The 18,888-nt window shown below is 41.2% G+C and overlaps 1 protein-coding gene across 1 annotated transcript in view; it reads right to left on the bottom strand.

Annotated features, from left to right (window-relative positions):
- NRCAM (neuronal cell adhesion molecule) overlaps positions 1-15,549 on the bottom strand; it is a 133,291-nt gene extending 117,742 nt beyond the window's left edge. The window contains 1 exon segment of the mRNA XM_042815729.1: positions 15,473-15,549. The gene's annotated coding sequence lies outside the window, so the exon portion shown is untranslated.
- Between the last annotated feature and the right edge of the window lie 3,339 nt (positions 15,550-18,888).

Raw genomic sequence — 18,888 nt, 5'->3', positions numbered from 1 at the left:
AAGAAGCTATCCATATTGGAAACAATTGAAGAAAACAAATCGTTATTCAGACTTTAAGTTCATAATTTTAAACTAAAAGATGAAGTAATTTAACCTGAAAATAGTATCCTGCTAAACCTAATCCTAATGTGCTTGGTTATAAACAAACATATAACTGAGCAAAACATAGCCTCTGGCCTAAAAACAACCCTATATTAAAGCCACAGGTAATCTGTCTTACATAATGCTATTTGTATTTTGTAATCCTGTTAAAAAAATACTTGTGACACCAAATCAATGTCTTCTATTCACAAATACAACATCCAAAACAGGAATGGCACTCAAGCACTGAAAACTGCTTTTAGCTTTTTCTTTAATTTATGAATAGACCTTCTGTATCATTAGAGATCCATATAACAGTACAGCGATATGAACCTAGGTTTAATCTTTTAGTATATAGAGAACCATCACTTGTTCCATGAAATTAAAACAGAGTCTGATTTTGCATTTTGGTGAATTACTGACATATGTGCGGGATGGTATAGTAACACAAATGTTTGCCATCAATAAAGCCAACTGTAACTTCAAGTTTGAAAGTTTAATATTAAACTTTATGCTATCACACCTCTTGAATTCTGACCAGTGGTTCATTTCGTAGCATCCAATACCTCTGAAACATCTACTCATAGAAAACTCTAGACCTGCTCCAAAATAAACTGATATCACCCCAAAGCAATACCATATCTCTACTGGAAGTCACCTAGATTATACTGCTGCCTTCCTCTCTGCTGATCACCAGATCAAATTCCAAATGAGATTCAAGGTCCTTAACGCTTCTAATTTAAGACAAACACTTCATTGGATTGGTCTTCAGAGAGTACCTATTCTCACTTAGAATCAAAATGCTTGTAACAAAGTTGTGTTCAGGCGGCTGGCTCACTGCCCAACAGGAATTCACCTTGAGCATACATACGTGCACACACTCTGTGCTTAGTTTACAGATGTGTTCTATTATTACACTAACTTTTCTCAAAAAGTATTCCAGAGTTCAGTAGCTTTCCAAATCATTAGCTTGTTAAAGTCTATAATTTGCAAGTACAAGTGCCATGTGTCCTACCAAGCCTGGCATTCACTTTGCATAACCACAAAGGTCCATCTAGCCCCAGGTCTCATCTCTGACAGCAGCTAAAAGCAGATGCCTAAGGCAGAAGAATAGGTTTATGGCAGCTCTCTCCCAGAGACTTCATCAACTGAAAGCACAGAGGCTTTCTGCATATTCTGCTACTTAAATTTACTGTTGTACTGTCCTGATAAAATAAAAACATTTTTTAAACCATTGCTGCCATCAGAAAAAGGACCTCAAATTTCACAGGCTGTATTAATTCTCTGTTTGAAATATTACATGCTGTAAGTGGCAACGGCTGTAAAGTAATAGTAGTAATAAATAAAAGTAGTAATAATAAAAGTTAGTAATAAACATCAGTATAAAAACTACTCTTTAGTAACAGTATTACTATTTACTATTTTAAATAAATAAATATTTTCAGAAGTTTTTTTGTTTTGTTTTTCCCATACGTTTGCATCAGATCCTTTATTTCACTTCTATACTAAAGTCCCAGGTATCAGGCCTGCATTGGTGTGCAGATGCAGCACACTAACTCAGCACTGCAGTGGGTCATGTCCCCCAGAGCAGCCCATGGATCAATCTGGGCGCACTGGTGGCTGATGGCCGTGAAGGCAGTTGGGAAGGCCAGGACCCAGGCTAATGGTTATGGAACTTCTCCTAATGGGAACTATAGTGACCCCTGAAGTTTGCCCAGGCATCTCATGCTGCGCACAGACCAACTGAGAAGAGTTAATCATGTCCTTAAATGCATTACTAGAACCCTAGGTTGAGAATCCAGCACTCCCAGAGACATCCCAAGGCAGCCTAAGCTGTTCCTGGTTAGGCAGCATTCTTCTCTATTGGTGCAAGACAGCTGGGAAGTATTTTGAACGTAAGGTCTTCATAACCAACAGAAGCAGATCACACATAAATGACAGCAAACATTTTGGGGAATCTTATCTAATCCAGCTGAAGACTTCTATTGCCATCCGGTAAAGAATTGAGAGATTAGATACTCCACATGAGCATTACTCTATGGAACAGAACCCAACAACTTACTTTAACTTCAATTTTAAACAAACAGCTGTTTGACAATGCAACAGTATTAAAAAAGTTATTTGGAGACAAAGGATTACGTTGTCTTTCTCAAGGAAAATGCTAGTCATTTCCCAAAATTGGAAGTCACATTAAGCCTACTTCATCTGCACTTGTATTGCTTCCCTAATGGTTTCCAGATTAAATATTCTGCCATAATACCTTTTTTTTTTTTTTTTTTTTTTTTAAAAACCAAACCTTCACTGAACTAAAGGACAAAGTGGTCAAAAGCCCAATCCAAGGTTCAGATTAATCCTTGAGGCACTACTCCCAGTTTATGTAAAGGCTTTTTCTTTAAGTAATGACACCAGATGGAGGGAGAAGAAAAAAAAGAACAAAAAGAGAACTGTGTGGTGACTTGTTTTTTTATTTCTTTTTTCTCCCCCAAAAATACTTGAAGTAAGGTCACTGCATCACAACACCAACAACTATTTTAAAACACTACCCAGACAGGATTTCTTGAGTGAAGGCTACATCTACCACTTAAAAGTTTTCAGATTAGACCATCTAACCTGTTTCATCACTCCTATGGCAGCTCAAACCACCCAAGCTGGCTTTTTATTTTTGTTCTTTTAAATACATGGTTATGTGATCACAACAGCAATCTTGAGATATGACCTTCATACTGGCTGTCTTGAATTGATAGTGATGGATAGCAGTATCTCCTGCATAGAAGCTGCACCCTAGGAGCCACTGGGAACCAAAACTGATGTGCCATATTGTCATTATTTGTGAAGTGACATTCACACTTTCATTTGCCCAACCTTAAAAAGCATAGTTTACAGCAACCCAGGGGTCAGATAACATGGAGCAAAAAAGAGATCAGTTATAATGTTGAATACATTTGCCTGCTCGTAGCCAATAAAACTGACTTGAAAAATCAGACAATATTGCTTTCTGGCTTAAACTTCCTCACAAGAAAGCCAATTTGAGCATTTCCATATTCATAGTACAGTTAACATATAACCAGAAAAATGGTTATATTCCCCAATCCAGATAAACTAACAGCAACCATATCATAGAATCATAGAATGGCCTGGGTTGAAAACGACCACGATGATTATCTAGTTTCAACCCCCCTGCTATGTGCAAGATTGCCAAGCACTAGAGACCAGTCTGCCCAGAGCCACATCCAGCCTGGCCTTGAATGCTTCCAGGGATGGGGCATCCACAGCCTCCTTGGGCAACCTGTTCAGTGCGTCACCACCCTCTGAGTGAAAAACTTCCCCCTAACATCTAACCTAAACCTCCCCTGTCTCAGTTTAAAACCATTCCCCCTTGTCCTATTACTATCCACCCTCATAAACAGCCATTTCTTTCCTCTCCTGTTTATAAGCTCCCTTCAAGGATTGGAAGGCTGCAACGAGGTCTCCCCAGAGCCTTCTCTTCTCCAAGCTAAACAAGCCCAGTTCCCTCAATCTTTCCTCATAGGAGAGGTGCTCCAGCCCTCTGATCATCTCAGTGCCCTCCTCTGGACTTGTTCCAAGAGCTCCACATCTTTCTTGTGCTGGGAGACCCAGGCCTGAATATATGTTGGAAAATAAGCAGAAATAAATACAACCGATAGCTTTAGATAAAAAGCTACTGCATGGTGCTACTTCTAGCATTACAAATTGCCAGTGTAACATCAAAACCACTGACAATTTTCAGGACAGTTGCAGTACAAGAAGCCTTCCCCCATCCCACCTCTCTTGAAAATATAACGAAGTCAAAACTCATTTTTCTGCCATCAGATATTGATTTATCAATCTAATTAATAATTTGAGTATAAGCAGAATATCATTCATTCACACATAGGATGAAGCCAGTGTGGATAATCTGGCCATTCTGGCTCTCCAAGCCGTACAATGCTGCCATCTTGCTAAACCATCCATGAAGGATATTTTCTTTACAACATAGTTATTTGCTTTCCAGTAACGAGCTCTATTCAGAATTAAAAGTAGCTGGGTATAAATAGAAGCCTTCCATGTCACATCCCCAATAAGATTAAAAAACTGAAATCTAGCTTCTTCAATGCAAAGAACACTTTTGACAAGCTAGATTTGTTACATGAAATGTTTCTGAAAGTGAAATACAAAAAGCAGACGTTCCTTCAGAGTATTTTTAAACTCTGGTGTAGAACAGTAGAACAAAAACATGTTAACATATTTAATGGAGCTAGCTTTAATGTTTTTTTTTGTTGTTTGTTTGTTTGTTTTTTGTTTTTTTTAACATAAGTGCTATAAAACCATACCCCCTTGTACTCATTAACTGTGTCTTTGAACAGCAATCATCAATTACCATTTGATTGTGCCTAGTAGCATGCTAGACAACCACAGCCTCAATCAACATACAGAAATTAGCAGAATATTTTATAAGAAAACTCTGGAGTCATTATACAGCAAAGTGCTTAAAATATTTACTTCAAAGTCTGGTTGTCTAATTATATTTAAGACTGTAAGTCTTCTTAAAAGGAACCTTGAAGTTCTGTTTTATAGTTCTATGCTTACTATTACACAACTGCATTCAAAGTAAGATTTACACACTATTAATTACTATTAAATACTCACCTGTGCCTGAATAGCAGGTAAAAATAAGTAAAAATTACTACCTTAAGATGGTATAAACAGGGATAAAGAAGACAGGAAATCCCAGTGATGGTCTTCTGGATGCTACTTAGGAATTGCAAGTGTTTCCTTCTGGATACTGCACAAGTCTTTGGTTGAGGATTAACGTTCAGAAACTTAATTTCATTACAAAAGTTGAGTTTCTGTTCTCTCAAAAAAGCGATGGGATATTTTTCCAGTGATATTTAGTGTTGAAAAAACTATCAGTTTATATATTTTAGTAATAATACTGAACAACAATATATCTTAAAATATGTAAGTTTTAATTTCCAAGTCATACTTGAATTCAAGATGAACACAATCAAAATTAGTCCCTTTTTAATCAAACAAAATTAATATTGAAATTGGAGAAAAATGCCTTCAGAAACAGATATCTCGCTCCATCCTTTACCATTCAGGATAAGTAAAGCACACAACATCAGAGAGCAACATTATTCTGCATCTTTTGAGAAACAGGTTCTTTCGTTAAGATGCAGTCCACTCCAGCTTTGCTACTATTAAGACCTTAAACATATATTATACCGAGTTTACAAGAGAGACCCGTGTTAAGACTTTTTACACTGTATAGCAAAGGTGATTTTTCTCTTAACAACCAATATTGGTTTTGTGACCTATTTAAGTATTCTCACATAATTAAACAGCAGGATCTCATTTCAAGCTGATCATCTTCTGTAGTTTGAATGCTGAAAGACAACGCTTGTGATTTCACCCTTGAAGTGGGGTAACTCAGTATTTCCTCCTAATCTCCTTTAGTCTCAAAACATGCATGACTCCAGGTATTCCCTCGGCTTGAGCTGCATTTTTTCCTACACAGCCTTTTTCCAGTATTACCTGAGAAAAGATGACAGCAGTCCAGATGTTAGAGAAATGAGCCCCTCCCCTTTACAGCACAGCTTTCTTCGACTTCTTTCTTCTCAAATTATAATGTTGAGGCAGCATTCTGCCCCTTCCCAACTTACTAATTTTACTGTACAGATCTCGGCTTTACTGCATAAAGTCAATTGTATGATACTGATATAATTCACCTTGGTATATTATATACTGCTGCCTATATATCTGCACGGTGCTAGAACACAGTCGGCTTGGGAGACCAAAACACGAGTTACAGCCCCAAATGCCCAACCTGCTGCTGACATTCCCTACCTTCCTAATTTTCAAAACCTCTTGTAAGGCAGCTCCATAGCCTCCTGAGCCTCTACAGTTACTGAGCTGAAGATGTGGCACCTGTGCACCTAGGAACTACCCACTTCAGTCAGCCTTACTTGAGGTGACTCTCCAACTTCTACTACACAAACTGCCAAGAGCCCAAGTAGTCCTGCCACAGAAGACACACACCCAGGCCACAAGCTGAAGACTAAGAGCTCAGAGAGTCCCAGTGCTTTCTGGTGACACACAAGGTCAATGTGGAGTCCTTATACAACACAGTATCAACTGAAGAAAAGTAGACCCTTCTGTCCCCCCTGCACTCCCAACCATAGTCAGAAAATACACAATTCATACACGAGTTTGTACATTCTAAAGCGTATGCAAGGGCAGAATGCAACTGCATCTGCTCACAGCTCTTTTTGCTTTGACAGACTAAGGAATGATATCCCTAACTTTAATACCATGAAGCTGAAAAAAAAAAAAAAAAACCACCCATGCCTTAGCTTCACTGAATAAGAAGTTACTTGCTTAATACTTGTACCTTATCTGACCTATATGCATGCAACTAAAGAATTCCATGATCTTGTATTTGGGAGAAATCAAAAATCACTCTAGAAAACACACTGTAATATTAGGAATTGCTCTGAAATATCACAATCTTTATGAGAACAGTCTTCCAACATATTATTTCTTGTAGTATTTAATTTACTAACTTAATTATTTGCCAGTCCATACTGGCAAACTACTTCACAGTTACAAGCTTCATTCATTAAAACAGTAACCTGATATTTTGTTTTAGTAAACAAGCAATCATAGCTCCATTCTATTAACTGCTTTTTGCAAGTAGTTCAAGAGACCTATTAGCTTTTGTTTTATCTCCTCTCACTCAGCTATTTTCCAAACCATCTTCAGGTTTCAGGACTTTCTTATCCTTGTCTCCTTCATTCTAGTTCATGTCTTTTTGTTAGCAGTCAAGCTGGGAAGTTGCATAGCAGTTTTTAATTTGACACTTCCCCATCTAAAATAATAATAGGGCAGGTGTTATTTACTTCAGCTTACCATATGAAACTGTTTTTCACAGCAACAGCTAATATCTGTTGGTGTGTGTTTCAAAGCAAGGGGGAAAAGAAACAAATCCTTTACTCTTAGGGCAGTCTCTCAACTTCACAGAAGAGAAAAGAAACAAATGTAAGCATCTATATTATGTATTAAACTACTAATCTACTAATACTAATGTTTGGATTAATCCTGGCAACCATTTCCAGCTACAGATCATGTTCTCAGCAGTAGTCTTCCTGTCATTGTATTTAAGCAGCAGAATTCAGCCCCTGTGAAGCTGAAGTCTCGTAATTTCAACAATGCATTGAAAAGCCAAGTGCAAAAGTAGACCAATTATTCAGAGCAACTTGGGTTTACTTTTGGATGCTGCTCAGCTTCTAGTTAGAAAAAAAAAAAAAAGCAGCTAGGACACATTAGCCAACTGAGCTATGAAGATGCAAATCTTAATAAATCATGAATTCCAGTGATACTCTTGAGTATTTGATGCTGCCAATTCTGCCAGGGCATCTTCCTTAATGCTATGAAAAACCAACTTCCATATTTCAATGCCAAATGGAGGAGAAGATTGTGAAGTAATACATAGTACATAAGATCTTAAAACTAACTGGGAGAAAAATTCATCCAGTTAAAGTTTTGAGAATGATATCTGTAAACAGCCATAGAAATAGCTTCTCCAGAAACCCTGCTGTTAAGAGAAATGTGCCTGCTGGAAGCAACAGCAGGGAAATTAGAAATCTAGGGCAGCATTTAAGATTATCTTGACAATGCTTCACTCCCAAAACAAGCAGAATCAAGACCTCAGAGAACAAGGAAAACTCTCAAGATTTGCTTCTAAAGAATAATAAATCCTGTGAGTTTGAAACCACAGGATAAAGAATATTGTTGCTTTTCTTAATAAAGCAGCTTAGAAGAAAATAATTCCAAGAAAGGTGACCATCACTGTAACTTGAGAAGGCGCAAGATACAGTAAAGGCAAACACACAACATGCTTTAATCAGGATCCTGCATTTGTAGCAGGAAAGCTACTTAAAATGACTGAACATCACCTTTCATTACAAACTACAGTTCAGAACTCCTGAAAAAGGCTACTTAGGTCTATAATGTTAAATATTTTCCATATTATATTTTCTAAGCAGCAAAATTACATGTTCTAAAGGACCTAAGTGTAGCTAATAACAAAAAGCAGTAGAAGAACATGCAGATGTTGGGAGATCTTTGCAATAACAGAAGACAGAATTAAATTAATCTTTAACTGCAAGAGAAAAACTATTGAGAAAGGGGTATACTTGTCATTTTCAAATGATGATGGACATGAAAATGTACTTTAAGTAAAGTTATTGGGTTCAGTGATATAATGAACTGTTTTTCTGGCTTCCTTTGTATGAATGCACAACCACAGACCAGTTATAAGCAGATATATTTACTTTCATCTTATACTAACAAAACATAATAGCATTTATGTAATACTTCAGACATTCTATGCATTTACACTTTGTTATTCATTCACTTTCTATTTCCTTGTATTTTCACATGCATAGACAACCTCCTTCCTAAGGATTTATTTTGTGCTCCATAAACAATATGCCCGCCCTCTGCTGGTCACCTTCACTGTTTCCCAGATATTTTTTTTTTTCTCCAAGTTACAAATGCATTTTATAGAATTGCCACATGTTAGCTTCCAGCCACCTTGAGCTTCTTGCTGGATGTTTAAAAGAGGATGAGCACATCAAGGTTTCGGATTTACACTACTACCGAAATTTCTATGATGCATCTTTGCATATCAATCATGCAAGATCAATGCAGACAAAAATATTCAATTAGCAAGGATAACTCATTGTCTTTTACTCAGTTATTAACGCTGCTTTTCTAACAGATGTGTTATTTCACATAACAGAGGGACAGTCATTCAAATTCCTTATTTCCATGGTATTATACAACCAGGAAGAATCTAGAGAAAATTGTTTTCCCATCTCTAAACATTCATCTTCAGAGAAACAGTAGGTGGTGATCCCTCTCCTTCATTATTTGATGTTTTTAAAGGCATTAGATATGCCAAAAGCCACACAATCTTCAAAATGATTCAAAACACATTTGGCATGTGAACACAAACCACTGAAATTAGTTTTGTTTATTGTATTAAGCATGTAACCAAAACCTACACAAGAACAGAGAAAAGCATGTCAAACAAAGTACAACCAGTTTTGATAAGGAGAGTTCTTTCACAAACACACAAGGACACCCCTGTAGCATTACTTGGACTGGGTCATCATGAGCAGTAACTGTCCTCATCAACCCCTACAAACATAACCAAACACCTATGCTCAGGCAAGAGTAACATGGCATTTGCATTAGAAAGACTTCAGATAACCATGAATTACGTGTGACAGCCCCAACCAAGGACATATCCTTCCCTTCCACCTTCATTGCAGGAATTCCTTGCCTTTTGGAGTCTCTGAACTTTAGCATAGACCAATCACAAATACTGTGGTCAATAGAAATTGGAATCTTTTCATCAGATGGACAACTCCATGTCCAGTCCAACTTGTCACGTGACAAGGCCCTGGTCATCACGACTTACACATAAGACCACTGCAATGCTAGAATGATTCCCACTGCACCTTAGAGAAAGCCACAAATCACTCAGAACACGACAACCACAAGACCGTGTGGCACATTATGGTACGGACTCTGGCATTACAGTTTCCTGCTCTGGATTTTCGTTTTGTTCAAAAATGAATTCACAACCTGTCACTCTAAAGTAATGGAAGATACACCTAATTACACAGGAGCCATTGAATTGTTGGCAAATTAAAAAGGTTCACAGTCCATAGCAAACAGAGCTCTTCAGAACAGCTGGACCCAGAACACAAAGCTTACTGCTTCAAGACACAAGGATAACAATAGGCCTCTATTTCTATTATTTTCTCTCCCCTGTTGTAAACTCACTCAAGTCCCGTACAATTTGAAAGAAATGAATGGAAAAGGAATGCAGCTCCCTTTTCTGAGCTTCAGCAAAAACTATATATATATCTACAGTCATAATAAATTAAAAAACAGTAAAATAGGTAGCACAGCCTATTACCATCTCATCTCACCCAAGCAAGAATCAGAATTTGATAGTATGTAACAATGACAACAAAGTTACCAATTCACTAAGGAAGGAGAGAAAATACCTTCAGCTTTCAAGAGAGAAGCAAGAACTCAATAGGCTGAAGCTTCCTGTTGTATTTAGTTTGCCTACAGACTCCTGTATTATTCCATAAGTGGAGTGGGCTGAGGGCAGGAACTTACAGTCTCCAGCTTATCCAAAGCAGCAGTAACCTACTCACTAGACCTCGTTATCCCACCCAAAGAATAGCAACGACATGTTTGCCTTGCTCCTATTTCACAGAGATCAGAACGAGGAAGGCATCCATACCTCCTGTATTTGGATTAACCTAGAGATGTGAACAGCAGCAGGATAGGGAACTCCACTTTTTAGTCCTACTAGACACAATCTCTCAGAGCAGGGAAGAGGACTGCCTACCCTACCACCAAGGGTAACAGGTAGTGTGCTAGACTACTGGTAAAATGAAACTAAACCATCTGGCATTTTAAAATACTCTTGAAAATCCCTTTTAATAAGTGCACAAGTTGCATGTATGTTCCCTTACTATTCTACTGTTGCCTTTCATCTAAGTCTTCCAGTGATATTTTTTCCCCAACTCCCTCCTTCCTACCACTTTTTTTTTTTCTTTTTTTCCTAATGAAAAAAACTCTGTAACATTTTTTCTTCATCCTTTTACTCAAATAGTGGTCCTCCTTGTGGATTTTGTTCCTAATTCATCACCTCAGTCAGCCTCTCTGTTAGCATTTCATCCATTTCTACTACTTCACCTACGCTGCGGGACAACTTTCAGCTGGAAGGCTCCCCTTGACCAATACCTATACACATGCAGTTAAATCCATGGCATTCTTCTCCAGCTGCAGAAGCACTCTGTAACCCCACTTCCTGCACAACAGCTGTTTTTTGCACTAGTTGACCATACACAATGCCTACATACACATATACAGACCTCCACAGGTTTGTGACACTGAAAAGGCAACTCCTTCACACAAGCTCTCAGAGTCAAGTTGGACAAATGCAACATTGAACACAGATACAAGGAACTTGGAAATGAAAGTTGTAGTTCAGTAAGACACACACACACACAAATATCCTTATTAATGAATAAGCACTGTCAGACCCACATTTCAGTAACAGTAAAGGGACGTGGTATGTTAACACTTTGGACTGATCAGGGGAGCCTATTATGCAGCCAAAGACAGATTCAAAATTTCCTGGTTATGCAAGGTAACTTTTGTTTTCCTCAAACAAGATGTTAAACATTACATAAACAGTAAGAATTACACACTTCAAACCAGAGGAAATTAAAAGGTCACGTACACCTAATAGTGAAGACCAAGTACGAGAACACCTGCATTCCCACTAGACCTCATCCAAATTCAGCAGCCTTACACAAGGATTTACAGACACCACATCAGTGCTAATTTTGTCCGCTCTAATTGACCATCTAGACAGCTAGATCCTTTCTAATGTGTCTGTTTTTTAAAGTTATCACGTCCTTATAAATTGAACTGGCCTTTTTTTCCTCCCTTGGCTATTTTTGTGCGTCTGAGATGCTCTGCATGAAATGCTGCTTTTTCTATAAAGTTTGGTGGCTTAAAGTAGAATGGGGGTACTGTGAGCTCTTACAGAAACATTTTATAATTCAAGCTGATATGCTTCCATACTAAAAAGTTAACAAGGGGAAAGCTGTGATCACATTATGAATCGAGCCATTTCAAAACCAAAACAGTGTAGGAAAACAGCGCATTCACAAAGTGAATAGTAAGATACATTTATCCTGATTCATACAGCAAAACAAAACAAAACTGAAAGCCTCTTATAACAGTTAATAGAAGATCCAGATGAACGTTTCTGTACTTATTCAACACTTAGGAGAAGGGAGAAGCTACAGAGCAATCCAGAGAGGTATTTGCAATGCAATTAGGCTAGACAAGCAAGCCTGAATGTGTGCCAGCTGCAGGGGCTTGCCCTTAACTCGCACAATCAAGTGTCTAGTGTTGCACACTGTCTAGCATCACTATCTCCGGTATTAATCGTCTCATCAGATATGTACTTGTTTACTGAGCGTCTTAATCAGGGCCTGAGCGCACATCTAGCTGCACCTTGCAGCAGTCAATACAACAGTCCATCACCAGCTGTCAGTTACAGCTCCCACAGATAGAAAAACTCCAACTCAAACAAGCGCGTTCAGCTCTCAAACTAAGCTATCGTTCACATTTCAATATGAGACTTGAATTCCTTTTCAGTGTTCTTCAACTCTGACCCAGCTCTACCCCCTTCTTCACTGAAAAGGGCAAAGACAACAGCCCAGCAAGTGGGACAGGCAAAACAGACCTCCTTTGTTCACTTTTTCCCTTCCAGTTTTCTATGGAGGTAAATAACTGAAAGCCCAGCCAGCCCTCAGTAGCTCGGAAGAAAGCAATGCAGGCAGCTTGCAACTATATTTTTCTGCTATACAAGCAATAGGGCAAAACTCAAGGCAAATCAGGCAAATCATGCTACCCTTATTATTAACAATTAACTCTTTCCAAATTTAATATTAAAAAAAAAAAACAAGCAAACCCAAACAATACAATATTCATAAACCCATTAAGTTACAGTACCTTTAATACTAAAGCAAATAGGCAATAAACATATTCACTAATTTAAAATGCAGCAAATTATCACTGCAGAGAAAGTATAACAGAATTTTTTGAATACTATCAGCCCACTCAGGAGGGCAAAATCAGATTCACTGCATATTGCCCAGCAGACAGCCTCCCACGTTATTCCCTCGGCTTACATTACTGGCATGTACTGTCTCTGTACAGCTTCCCATTTTACAAACTCTTTTCATACAGAATGACAAATTTAAACTGCACTACTTGGTTTTCATTGGATGTTTGTTGCACACTTCAGATATATTGGAAGGTAAATAATTACAGCCCAAGGTGATTTGGGATAACCAAATAAAACAAAAGAGAACAGCAGCTCCACAGCTGCAAACAGCAGATTTGGGTTTCAGGCTGACTGAGCCATCTGAGCTCTACCAACAAATCCCCAGTCCTTAATACACACAGTACATTTTATATCCAGGTACTAAGGAAATGCACTTCACCATAGCAAGAAGAACAGGGAGACTTGCATTACCTTTTCCTGGCTCAAAATCGGAATCCTCAAACCAATAAGGACTGTCAGTTAGAGAGATGCCTCATTAACTCCAGGAAAATGCAATTCGGTTATTAACGCTTCTGCCACTGCCCTTCTGAGTGCCAGAGAGAAAGACCAAAGCACATGGAGCTATTAGGAGATATGAGTAAGTACCACTGGGTCTGTTACCTCATTTCATGCCTGACAATAAAGAACATTTTAGGAAGTCAGATTTCCACTCTAAAATCATTTTTTTGCAAACCAGCTCTGCAGTGAATGTGATAAACATCACCCTTTCTGCGAGATTAGGAACGATAACTAAAGATCAGATTCTGGTGATCTCCCTCACCTTAAGCATGATCCCTTTTGAATATTTTTACTGTAACCAGTGAGACTAATTACAGAACAAAGTACTAATGCGAGGATGATTAATTGTGGCTTTAGTCTGAGTTATGAAGAGGGCTTTAGCCTCATCATTAGCACCAGCTGGTACACACAGCCACATCATCTGATGCTGACACACAGCTGTACAGCTTTCCTTTAGTTAAATCTCCTTTTCACAATCCAGAATACAAATTCATTCAACGGATCCTGGGTTCTCTCACCACTAAGCCATTTCCTGTTCAGGTTTGCTTGGTTTGCTTTTAAATTCAGTATTCGCAAAACACGCTTCGCTAACCGTATTGATACAGTTTCAACAACTGTTTTTAAACACCCAAGAGAATATCAATTCTAAATTCAAATAAATAATTTCCACAGACTTTGGTTCCTTAGCAACTCTGATCTCTTGCTTTGCAGTTCATATTCTAAAGTAAGAACAGACACCAACTAAAGAAACCTACCATAACCTGTAGGGAACCTGCTTTAGTAGGGGTTGGACGAGATATTCTCCAGAGGTCCCTTCCAAACCCTATGATTCTGTGAAACGCATGAAGCGCACGCACACACAAATTATCAGATTAGGCAAAAATCAGAGTGTCAGCTTTCTGACTTGTGTGTGCTTTGAGGTAGTATGTCACTCTATGGTCTCTCTGACAGCTGATACTGTTTGCCAGAAAAACCACCTGCAGATGCATCTCTTGGCACCTACGCCACTTTCCAACTCAACATGAAATCCAGATGCCTTCTGGTGTTGCACACTGACCTACTGCACACACAGTCCCATACAATTACGACCCATAAGCAACCACAGTGATCATGCCAAATAATGGAAGTAGCTGAAACAATTAATATTGCACCTGTTAGATTCAGTGAAGTTCTTTTCAGTTTCATCCACCTTTTCTAAGCATACAACAGCACAGGAACAGAAAGCCAGACAGTTGGCTTCTAGGCTCTACAGAAGGGTGATTTAAAGAAAGAATGAAGAAGAGGATATTTACAAACAGAAGGACCACAGTCTGCAGATCTCACCACAGAGCAACACATCCCATTCTCCATTATTTAATCTCCCCACTCAGCCAGCTAAGGAACAACACTGCTCTCACACTGCATTTGTTGGTGTGGAACAGCCCTACTGACTGGGCTGGAATACCGCGAGCTTCAATATTTAAACAGCTCGCCCTCATTAATCGGACAGCGCTTAAACCCAGGCTCCCGAGACGGAACGTAAACGCATTTCAGACTTCAGAACTAACAGCACCGTGCCGGAAAGTTGAGCAGAACGCTCACTTAATGATGACTTTATAACCGGGGAGCAGGTGCACTGCTGCTCACGCTCCCGTTGCCATTTTCTATGCCACCAGACGCCAGGACAACGCGCACCCCGACCCCCCTCGGGCTCCCTTCACCCCTTACCCCGCCAGCAGCAGCGGGAGGCGGCACGGAGAGCCGTGCGGGGGCGGTTCCTGCCGGGAGCGCAGCGGGGCTCACCTGGGGCTGCCGCCGGCGGAGTGGCGCGGCGACCGCTGCCGGCACTTCAGCACAGACAGCTCCCGGCCGCCGACGAGCGCGAAATGGCGACCTCCGGGCACCGGGCGGGGGCCGCGCAGGGTGGAATCGCCGCCACGAGCCGAGCCGGGCCGCTCTGCAGCCGCACAGCCGGGCCCGCCGCGCCCCTCCTCGCCAGCAGCGGCCACCTACGGCGCCCGCCTCCCGCACCTGCGGCCCGAGCTGCCGCCGCCTCCCCGCCAGGTGCTTCGAGCCGGGCACCTGCCGCCGGGCTCCGCTCCGCGCCCGGCCCAGGGCGCAGCTCCTGCTTAGCAACCCGCCGTCGGGGCCGGGTGAGGGGGATGGCCCGGTACTCACGGGAAACTGTGGCCCCTCTGCCACAGAGACAGTCGATGGAGACCCGCGGCCGCGCGCCTCCTCCTGCCGCACGCCCGGCAGCCCGGCGAGAAGAGCGGCGGCGGGCGCGCTCCCGCGCCTATCACCTCCCCGCCGCCCCCGCCCCGCCGTACCGGGGCGCGCGCTCCCGCGGGGGGCGGGGAAGGAGCGCGCCTGCGCTAGCGCGCGCGGCGAACGAAAGAAGGAGAGGGGTCGGCGCTGCGTCCGCCGCGCGGGTCCGTCGCACCTGAGGCAGAGGAGCAGCGGCCTCCATCTTGGGCAGCGCCCCTCTCCCTTTAGTACTGGGGAGAGCGGGTCGTGAAACCGGCCTGGCTGCGGGCCATCGGGAGATCGGGAGGATCCCCGGAGCGGACCGTAGCGGTCTCCCTGGGTGTCTGCCCGTCCCCCCGTCCTCGTCTGGGTGGGGAACCCGGACCGCCGCGGGGCAATCCTCCCCCCCCCCCCCCACCCACACCGTGCGGGCCCGGGCGATGCCGTCGTTTTAAATAGAGGCATTATTTTAGCCCGGCAGTGCCCCTCTAAATAGAAGGTCTCAGCAAGTTCCCAAACGGGAGACAAGGGTATTATTTTACGCTCCAGAATAGTCCCATTGAGCTCGGCAGCGCTGCTCCCATGCGTGCAGTTAAACACGGGTGTTTGCAGGACTTCAGCCAGGAACTCCGGCCACCCCGGGTACGACAGTACAGTAACGAGGCTGGCAGTGCGAGGACGGAGGCCCGGATTGGCGCTGTCGCACGGACAGGGCCGCGGCACGACCGCGTCCGAGCAGCGCTGAGCTCCCAGCGCGCGGGTTCGGGATGCCGGGCGTTGAGGGAGCGGCTGTGGGTCAGAGCCGCTGGAGGAAAGTCTCAACTGAGTGCTATTTCATAAGAAAAGACCGCTAAGACCATCTGGTCCAACCCACCACCGTGCCCACTAACCCTGTCCCTCAGTGTCTCCACGTTTTGTGAATGCTTTCAGGGACGATGATTCCACCACCTCCTTTGCAGCTTGTTCCCCATATTCCAGCTTGTTCTGGTTCCTATTTCACACAGACTGCTCTGTTGAAGGCACATCTCAGTCAAGTCGTGCTCGCAGTGCACACCTGCGCTTCCCTTTCACAATCCTGCAGCTCATTTAATAGCAGACAGAAAGCGTTACAATATCGTTTTGAGAATCCTGTAGGCTGTGCTCAATATTGCTCAAAATTAATCCAAGACTGTGTTTAACACATGATAAACATGATTATCTGCCACTGCTGAGTGTGCTACCAGCCATTTTAGGAGCACCCTTTTGTGGTCTGCCAGGTGGACACTTTCATAGTGGTTAACTCTTCGTTATGTGCTTCGGGAAACGGCTCTCAAGGTGAACTCCGTGGTGATAACTTACTTAACAGTGCAAAGCACAATGCCCAAGGTAAACAAAAAGCTCTCATCCCGTATCTCTGCAGAGAACCAATTATGACGCTGTCAAGTTAAATCTGAACAGCTGACCTATTGAAAAACAGCACTCCGGATGAATAGCAGATGCTATAAATGATATAGCACATGCATAAAAATATCCAAGGGATAAATAATAAGTCAGACACTACTGCTTCAGACTGGAGATATTCAGGCTCCTATCAATCTGATGCCAGAGTATTAATGTTTGAGAGCTGAATATGTAAAGAAGATTAGAAGGATGTGAAGAAAATCCTTTTTGTAGAGTGAGGGAAGTAAGTGCTTGAATTTTCTCTGTAGCCTTGTATGTTCTTTATCTTCATTTGTTTGTATTTATTCTTAGCATAGAATTCCCTTTACCAATTTATTTAATGTAGAAACACTATGGCTAAGTAGAAATCATGCAGTGTGTAAACAGAGTGCCTGAAATGTTAGGATATTGGCTAATATGCTTCCAAGAAGCTGTTTCATAGGGAGAATACGTATCCAGTTCTGGCTTCAAGAAAACGTGGGCATAAAATGCTGAGAGAAGCATGATTTCTCAGCTGTCTTTTTGCATCCTTGCCAAATTTCTGGAGAACATGGTGAGCCAAAGCTTCAGGAGGTGGACTGAGGAACTTAGCACACTTCAAGGAGAAAGACTTGAAATTGTTTTATTTGGTTTATTTTAAAGTGTACAGATGGAGATCTGGTTTGTATTTGGATGGTATGATGAATTTTGTAAAAGACAAATCAGTTGGGCTATGGCAAACCCCCTGGTGTGTGTTAGACTGCAGAAACCAAATAAAGAATTTTCAAACATTGCATGAAGGGTGTAACAGACAGTTCTACCTTGATGTATGATTAAGCTGAAATGTTGCAATTGCTATGGTTACATGATTCCCTGTAGAATTGAAATTCCATTTTTTATTATTACCGAGATAAACAAATGCATACATTCAACAGCATAAAGCATAACTTTCCAAATGGTGGCATATATATATGTATCATTATTATTATTTAATATTACATTAAAAAACAAATTAGTATTTATGCAGCAGATAGCAGAGCTAGGAGCTACTCCTGCTGCTGATGGCATCTACTGCTGTGGAACAGGGCCATCGACACTGGCAGTTAGGATGGTGGCATCAAGCAAAAATAAATAGGTGGGTTTGTTGGCAGAAGCATGTGAGCAGAAGTTGTGTGACTGGAGGTTCATTACCTTTTAGAGTAATTCACTGCTGCCTTGCATCATCTCTGGAATCATAATTCCATAATTTTTTTTAGCATTTCTCCTCACTTTGCCTGCTGCAGTTAGATCCATGAATGGGCGTTTCCAGAATAAGTGTTCTAGTATTCATGAAGCATTAACAGCAACCTTTATTCATTTACTTTTCTATCACCAACTTCCGTATTTGGAAAGATCTGTTGAGTATTTAATAGTCTTTGTTTAGGGAAGCAATGATCACGTGCAATGATACAGCCAGTTAATGGATACACAGAATTGATACATGTGGTCGCAGTATTGTGAAACAGGAAAAGCTATCAAAAACTTGTCTGAGATAGCTGTCAGTAATTATCTGGGCATTTGCGTACTGTTTTCAGGAAGAATTTACCCACAAAACATTCAGAAGTTTGATAAAGTAAAAGATACTCACTTTAGCTGAAAAGGAATTATTTAGTATTTTGTTTCTAGACCAGTACTTTTTTAGGGACATGGAAAGACATCTTGGTTTGTTCATCTCACCTAACTTTAGACGTCTGCTATGTCAACGTCTGCATCTGAGCTAGTCACTCTCACCAGAGCATAAAGGGAACCAGAAATAGACACTTCTAGCATATGATTCATCTAACCTATTTTAGATGTCTACATTAGGATGAGCTGAGTTGCATCCTAGAAATGCCTGTTTCTCTCCATTGGCTGTAACAGGACCAGCAGGTGTCTCGCTCAGCTGCAAATGTCTGTATTTTAATAGTCTA

The sequence above is a fragment of the Centrocercus urophasianus genome, unplaced genomic scaffold (genome assembly GCF_019232065.1).
Source record: "Centrocercus urophasianus isolate 14NV4802_14NV808 unplaced genomic scaffold, USGS_Curo_1.0 seq_15, whole genome shotgun sequence".
Lineage (NCBI taxonomy): Eukaryota > Metazoa > Chordata > Aves > Galliformes > Phasianidae > Centrocercus > Centrocercus urophasianus.
The sequence above is the reverse complement of the archived record's forward strand: the minus strand, read 5'-3'. Positions and strand labels throughout refer to the sequence as shown.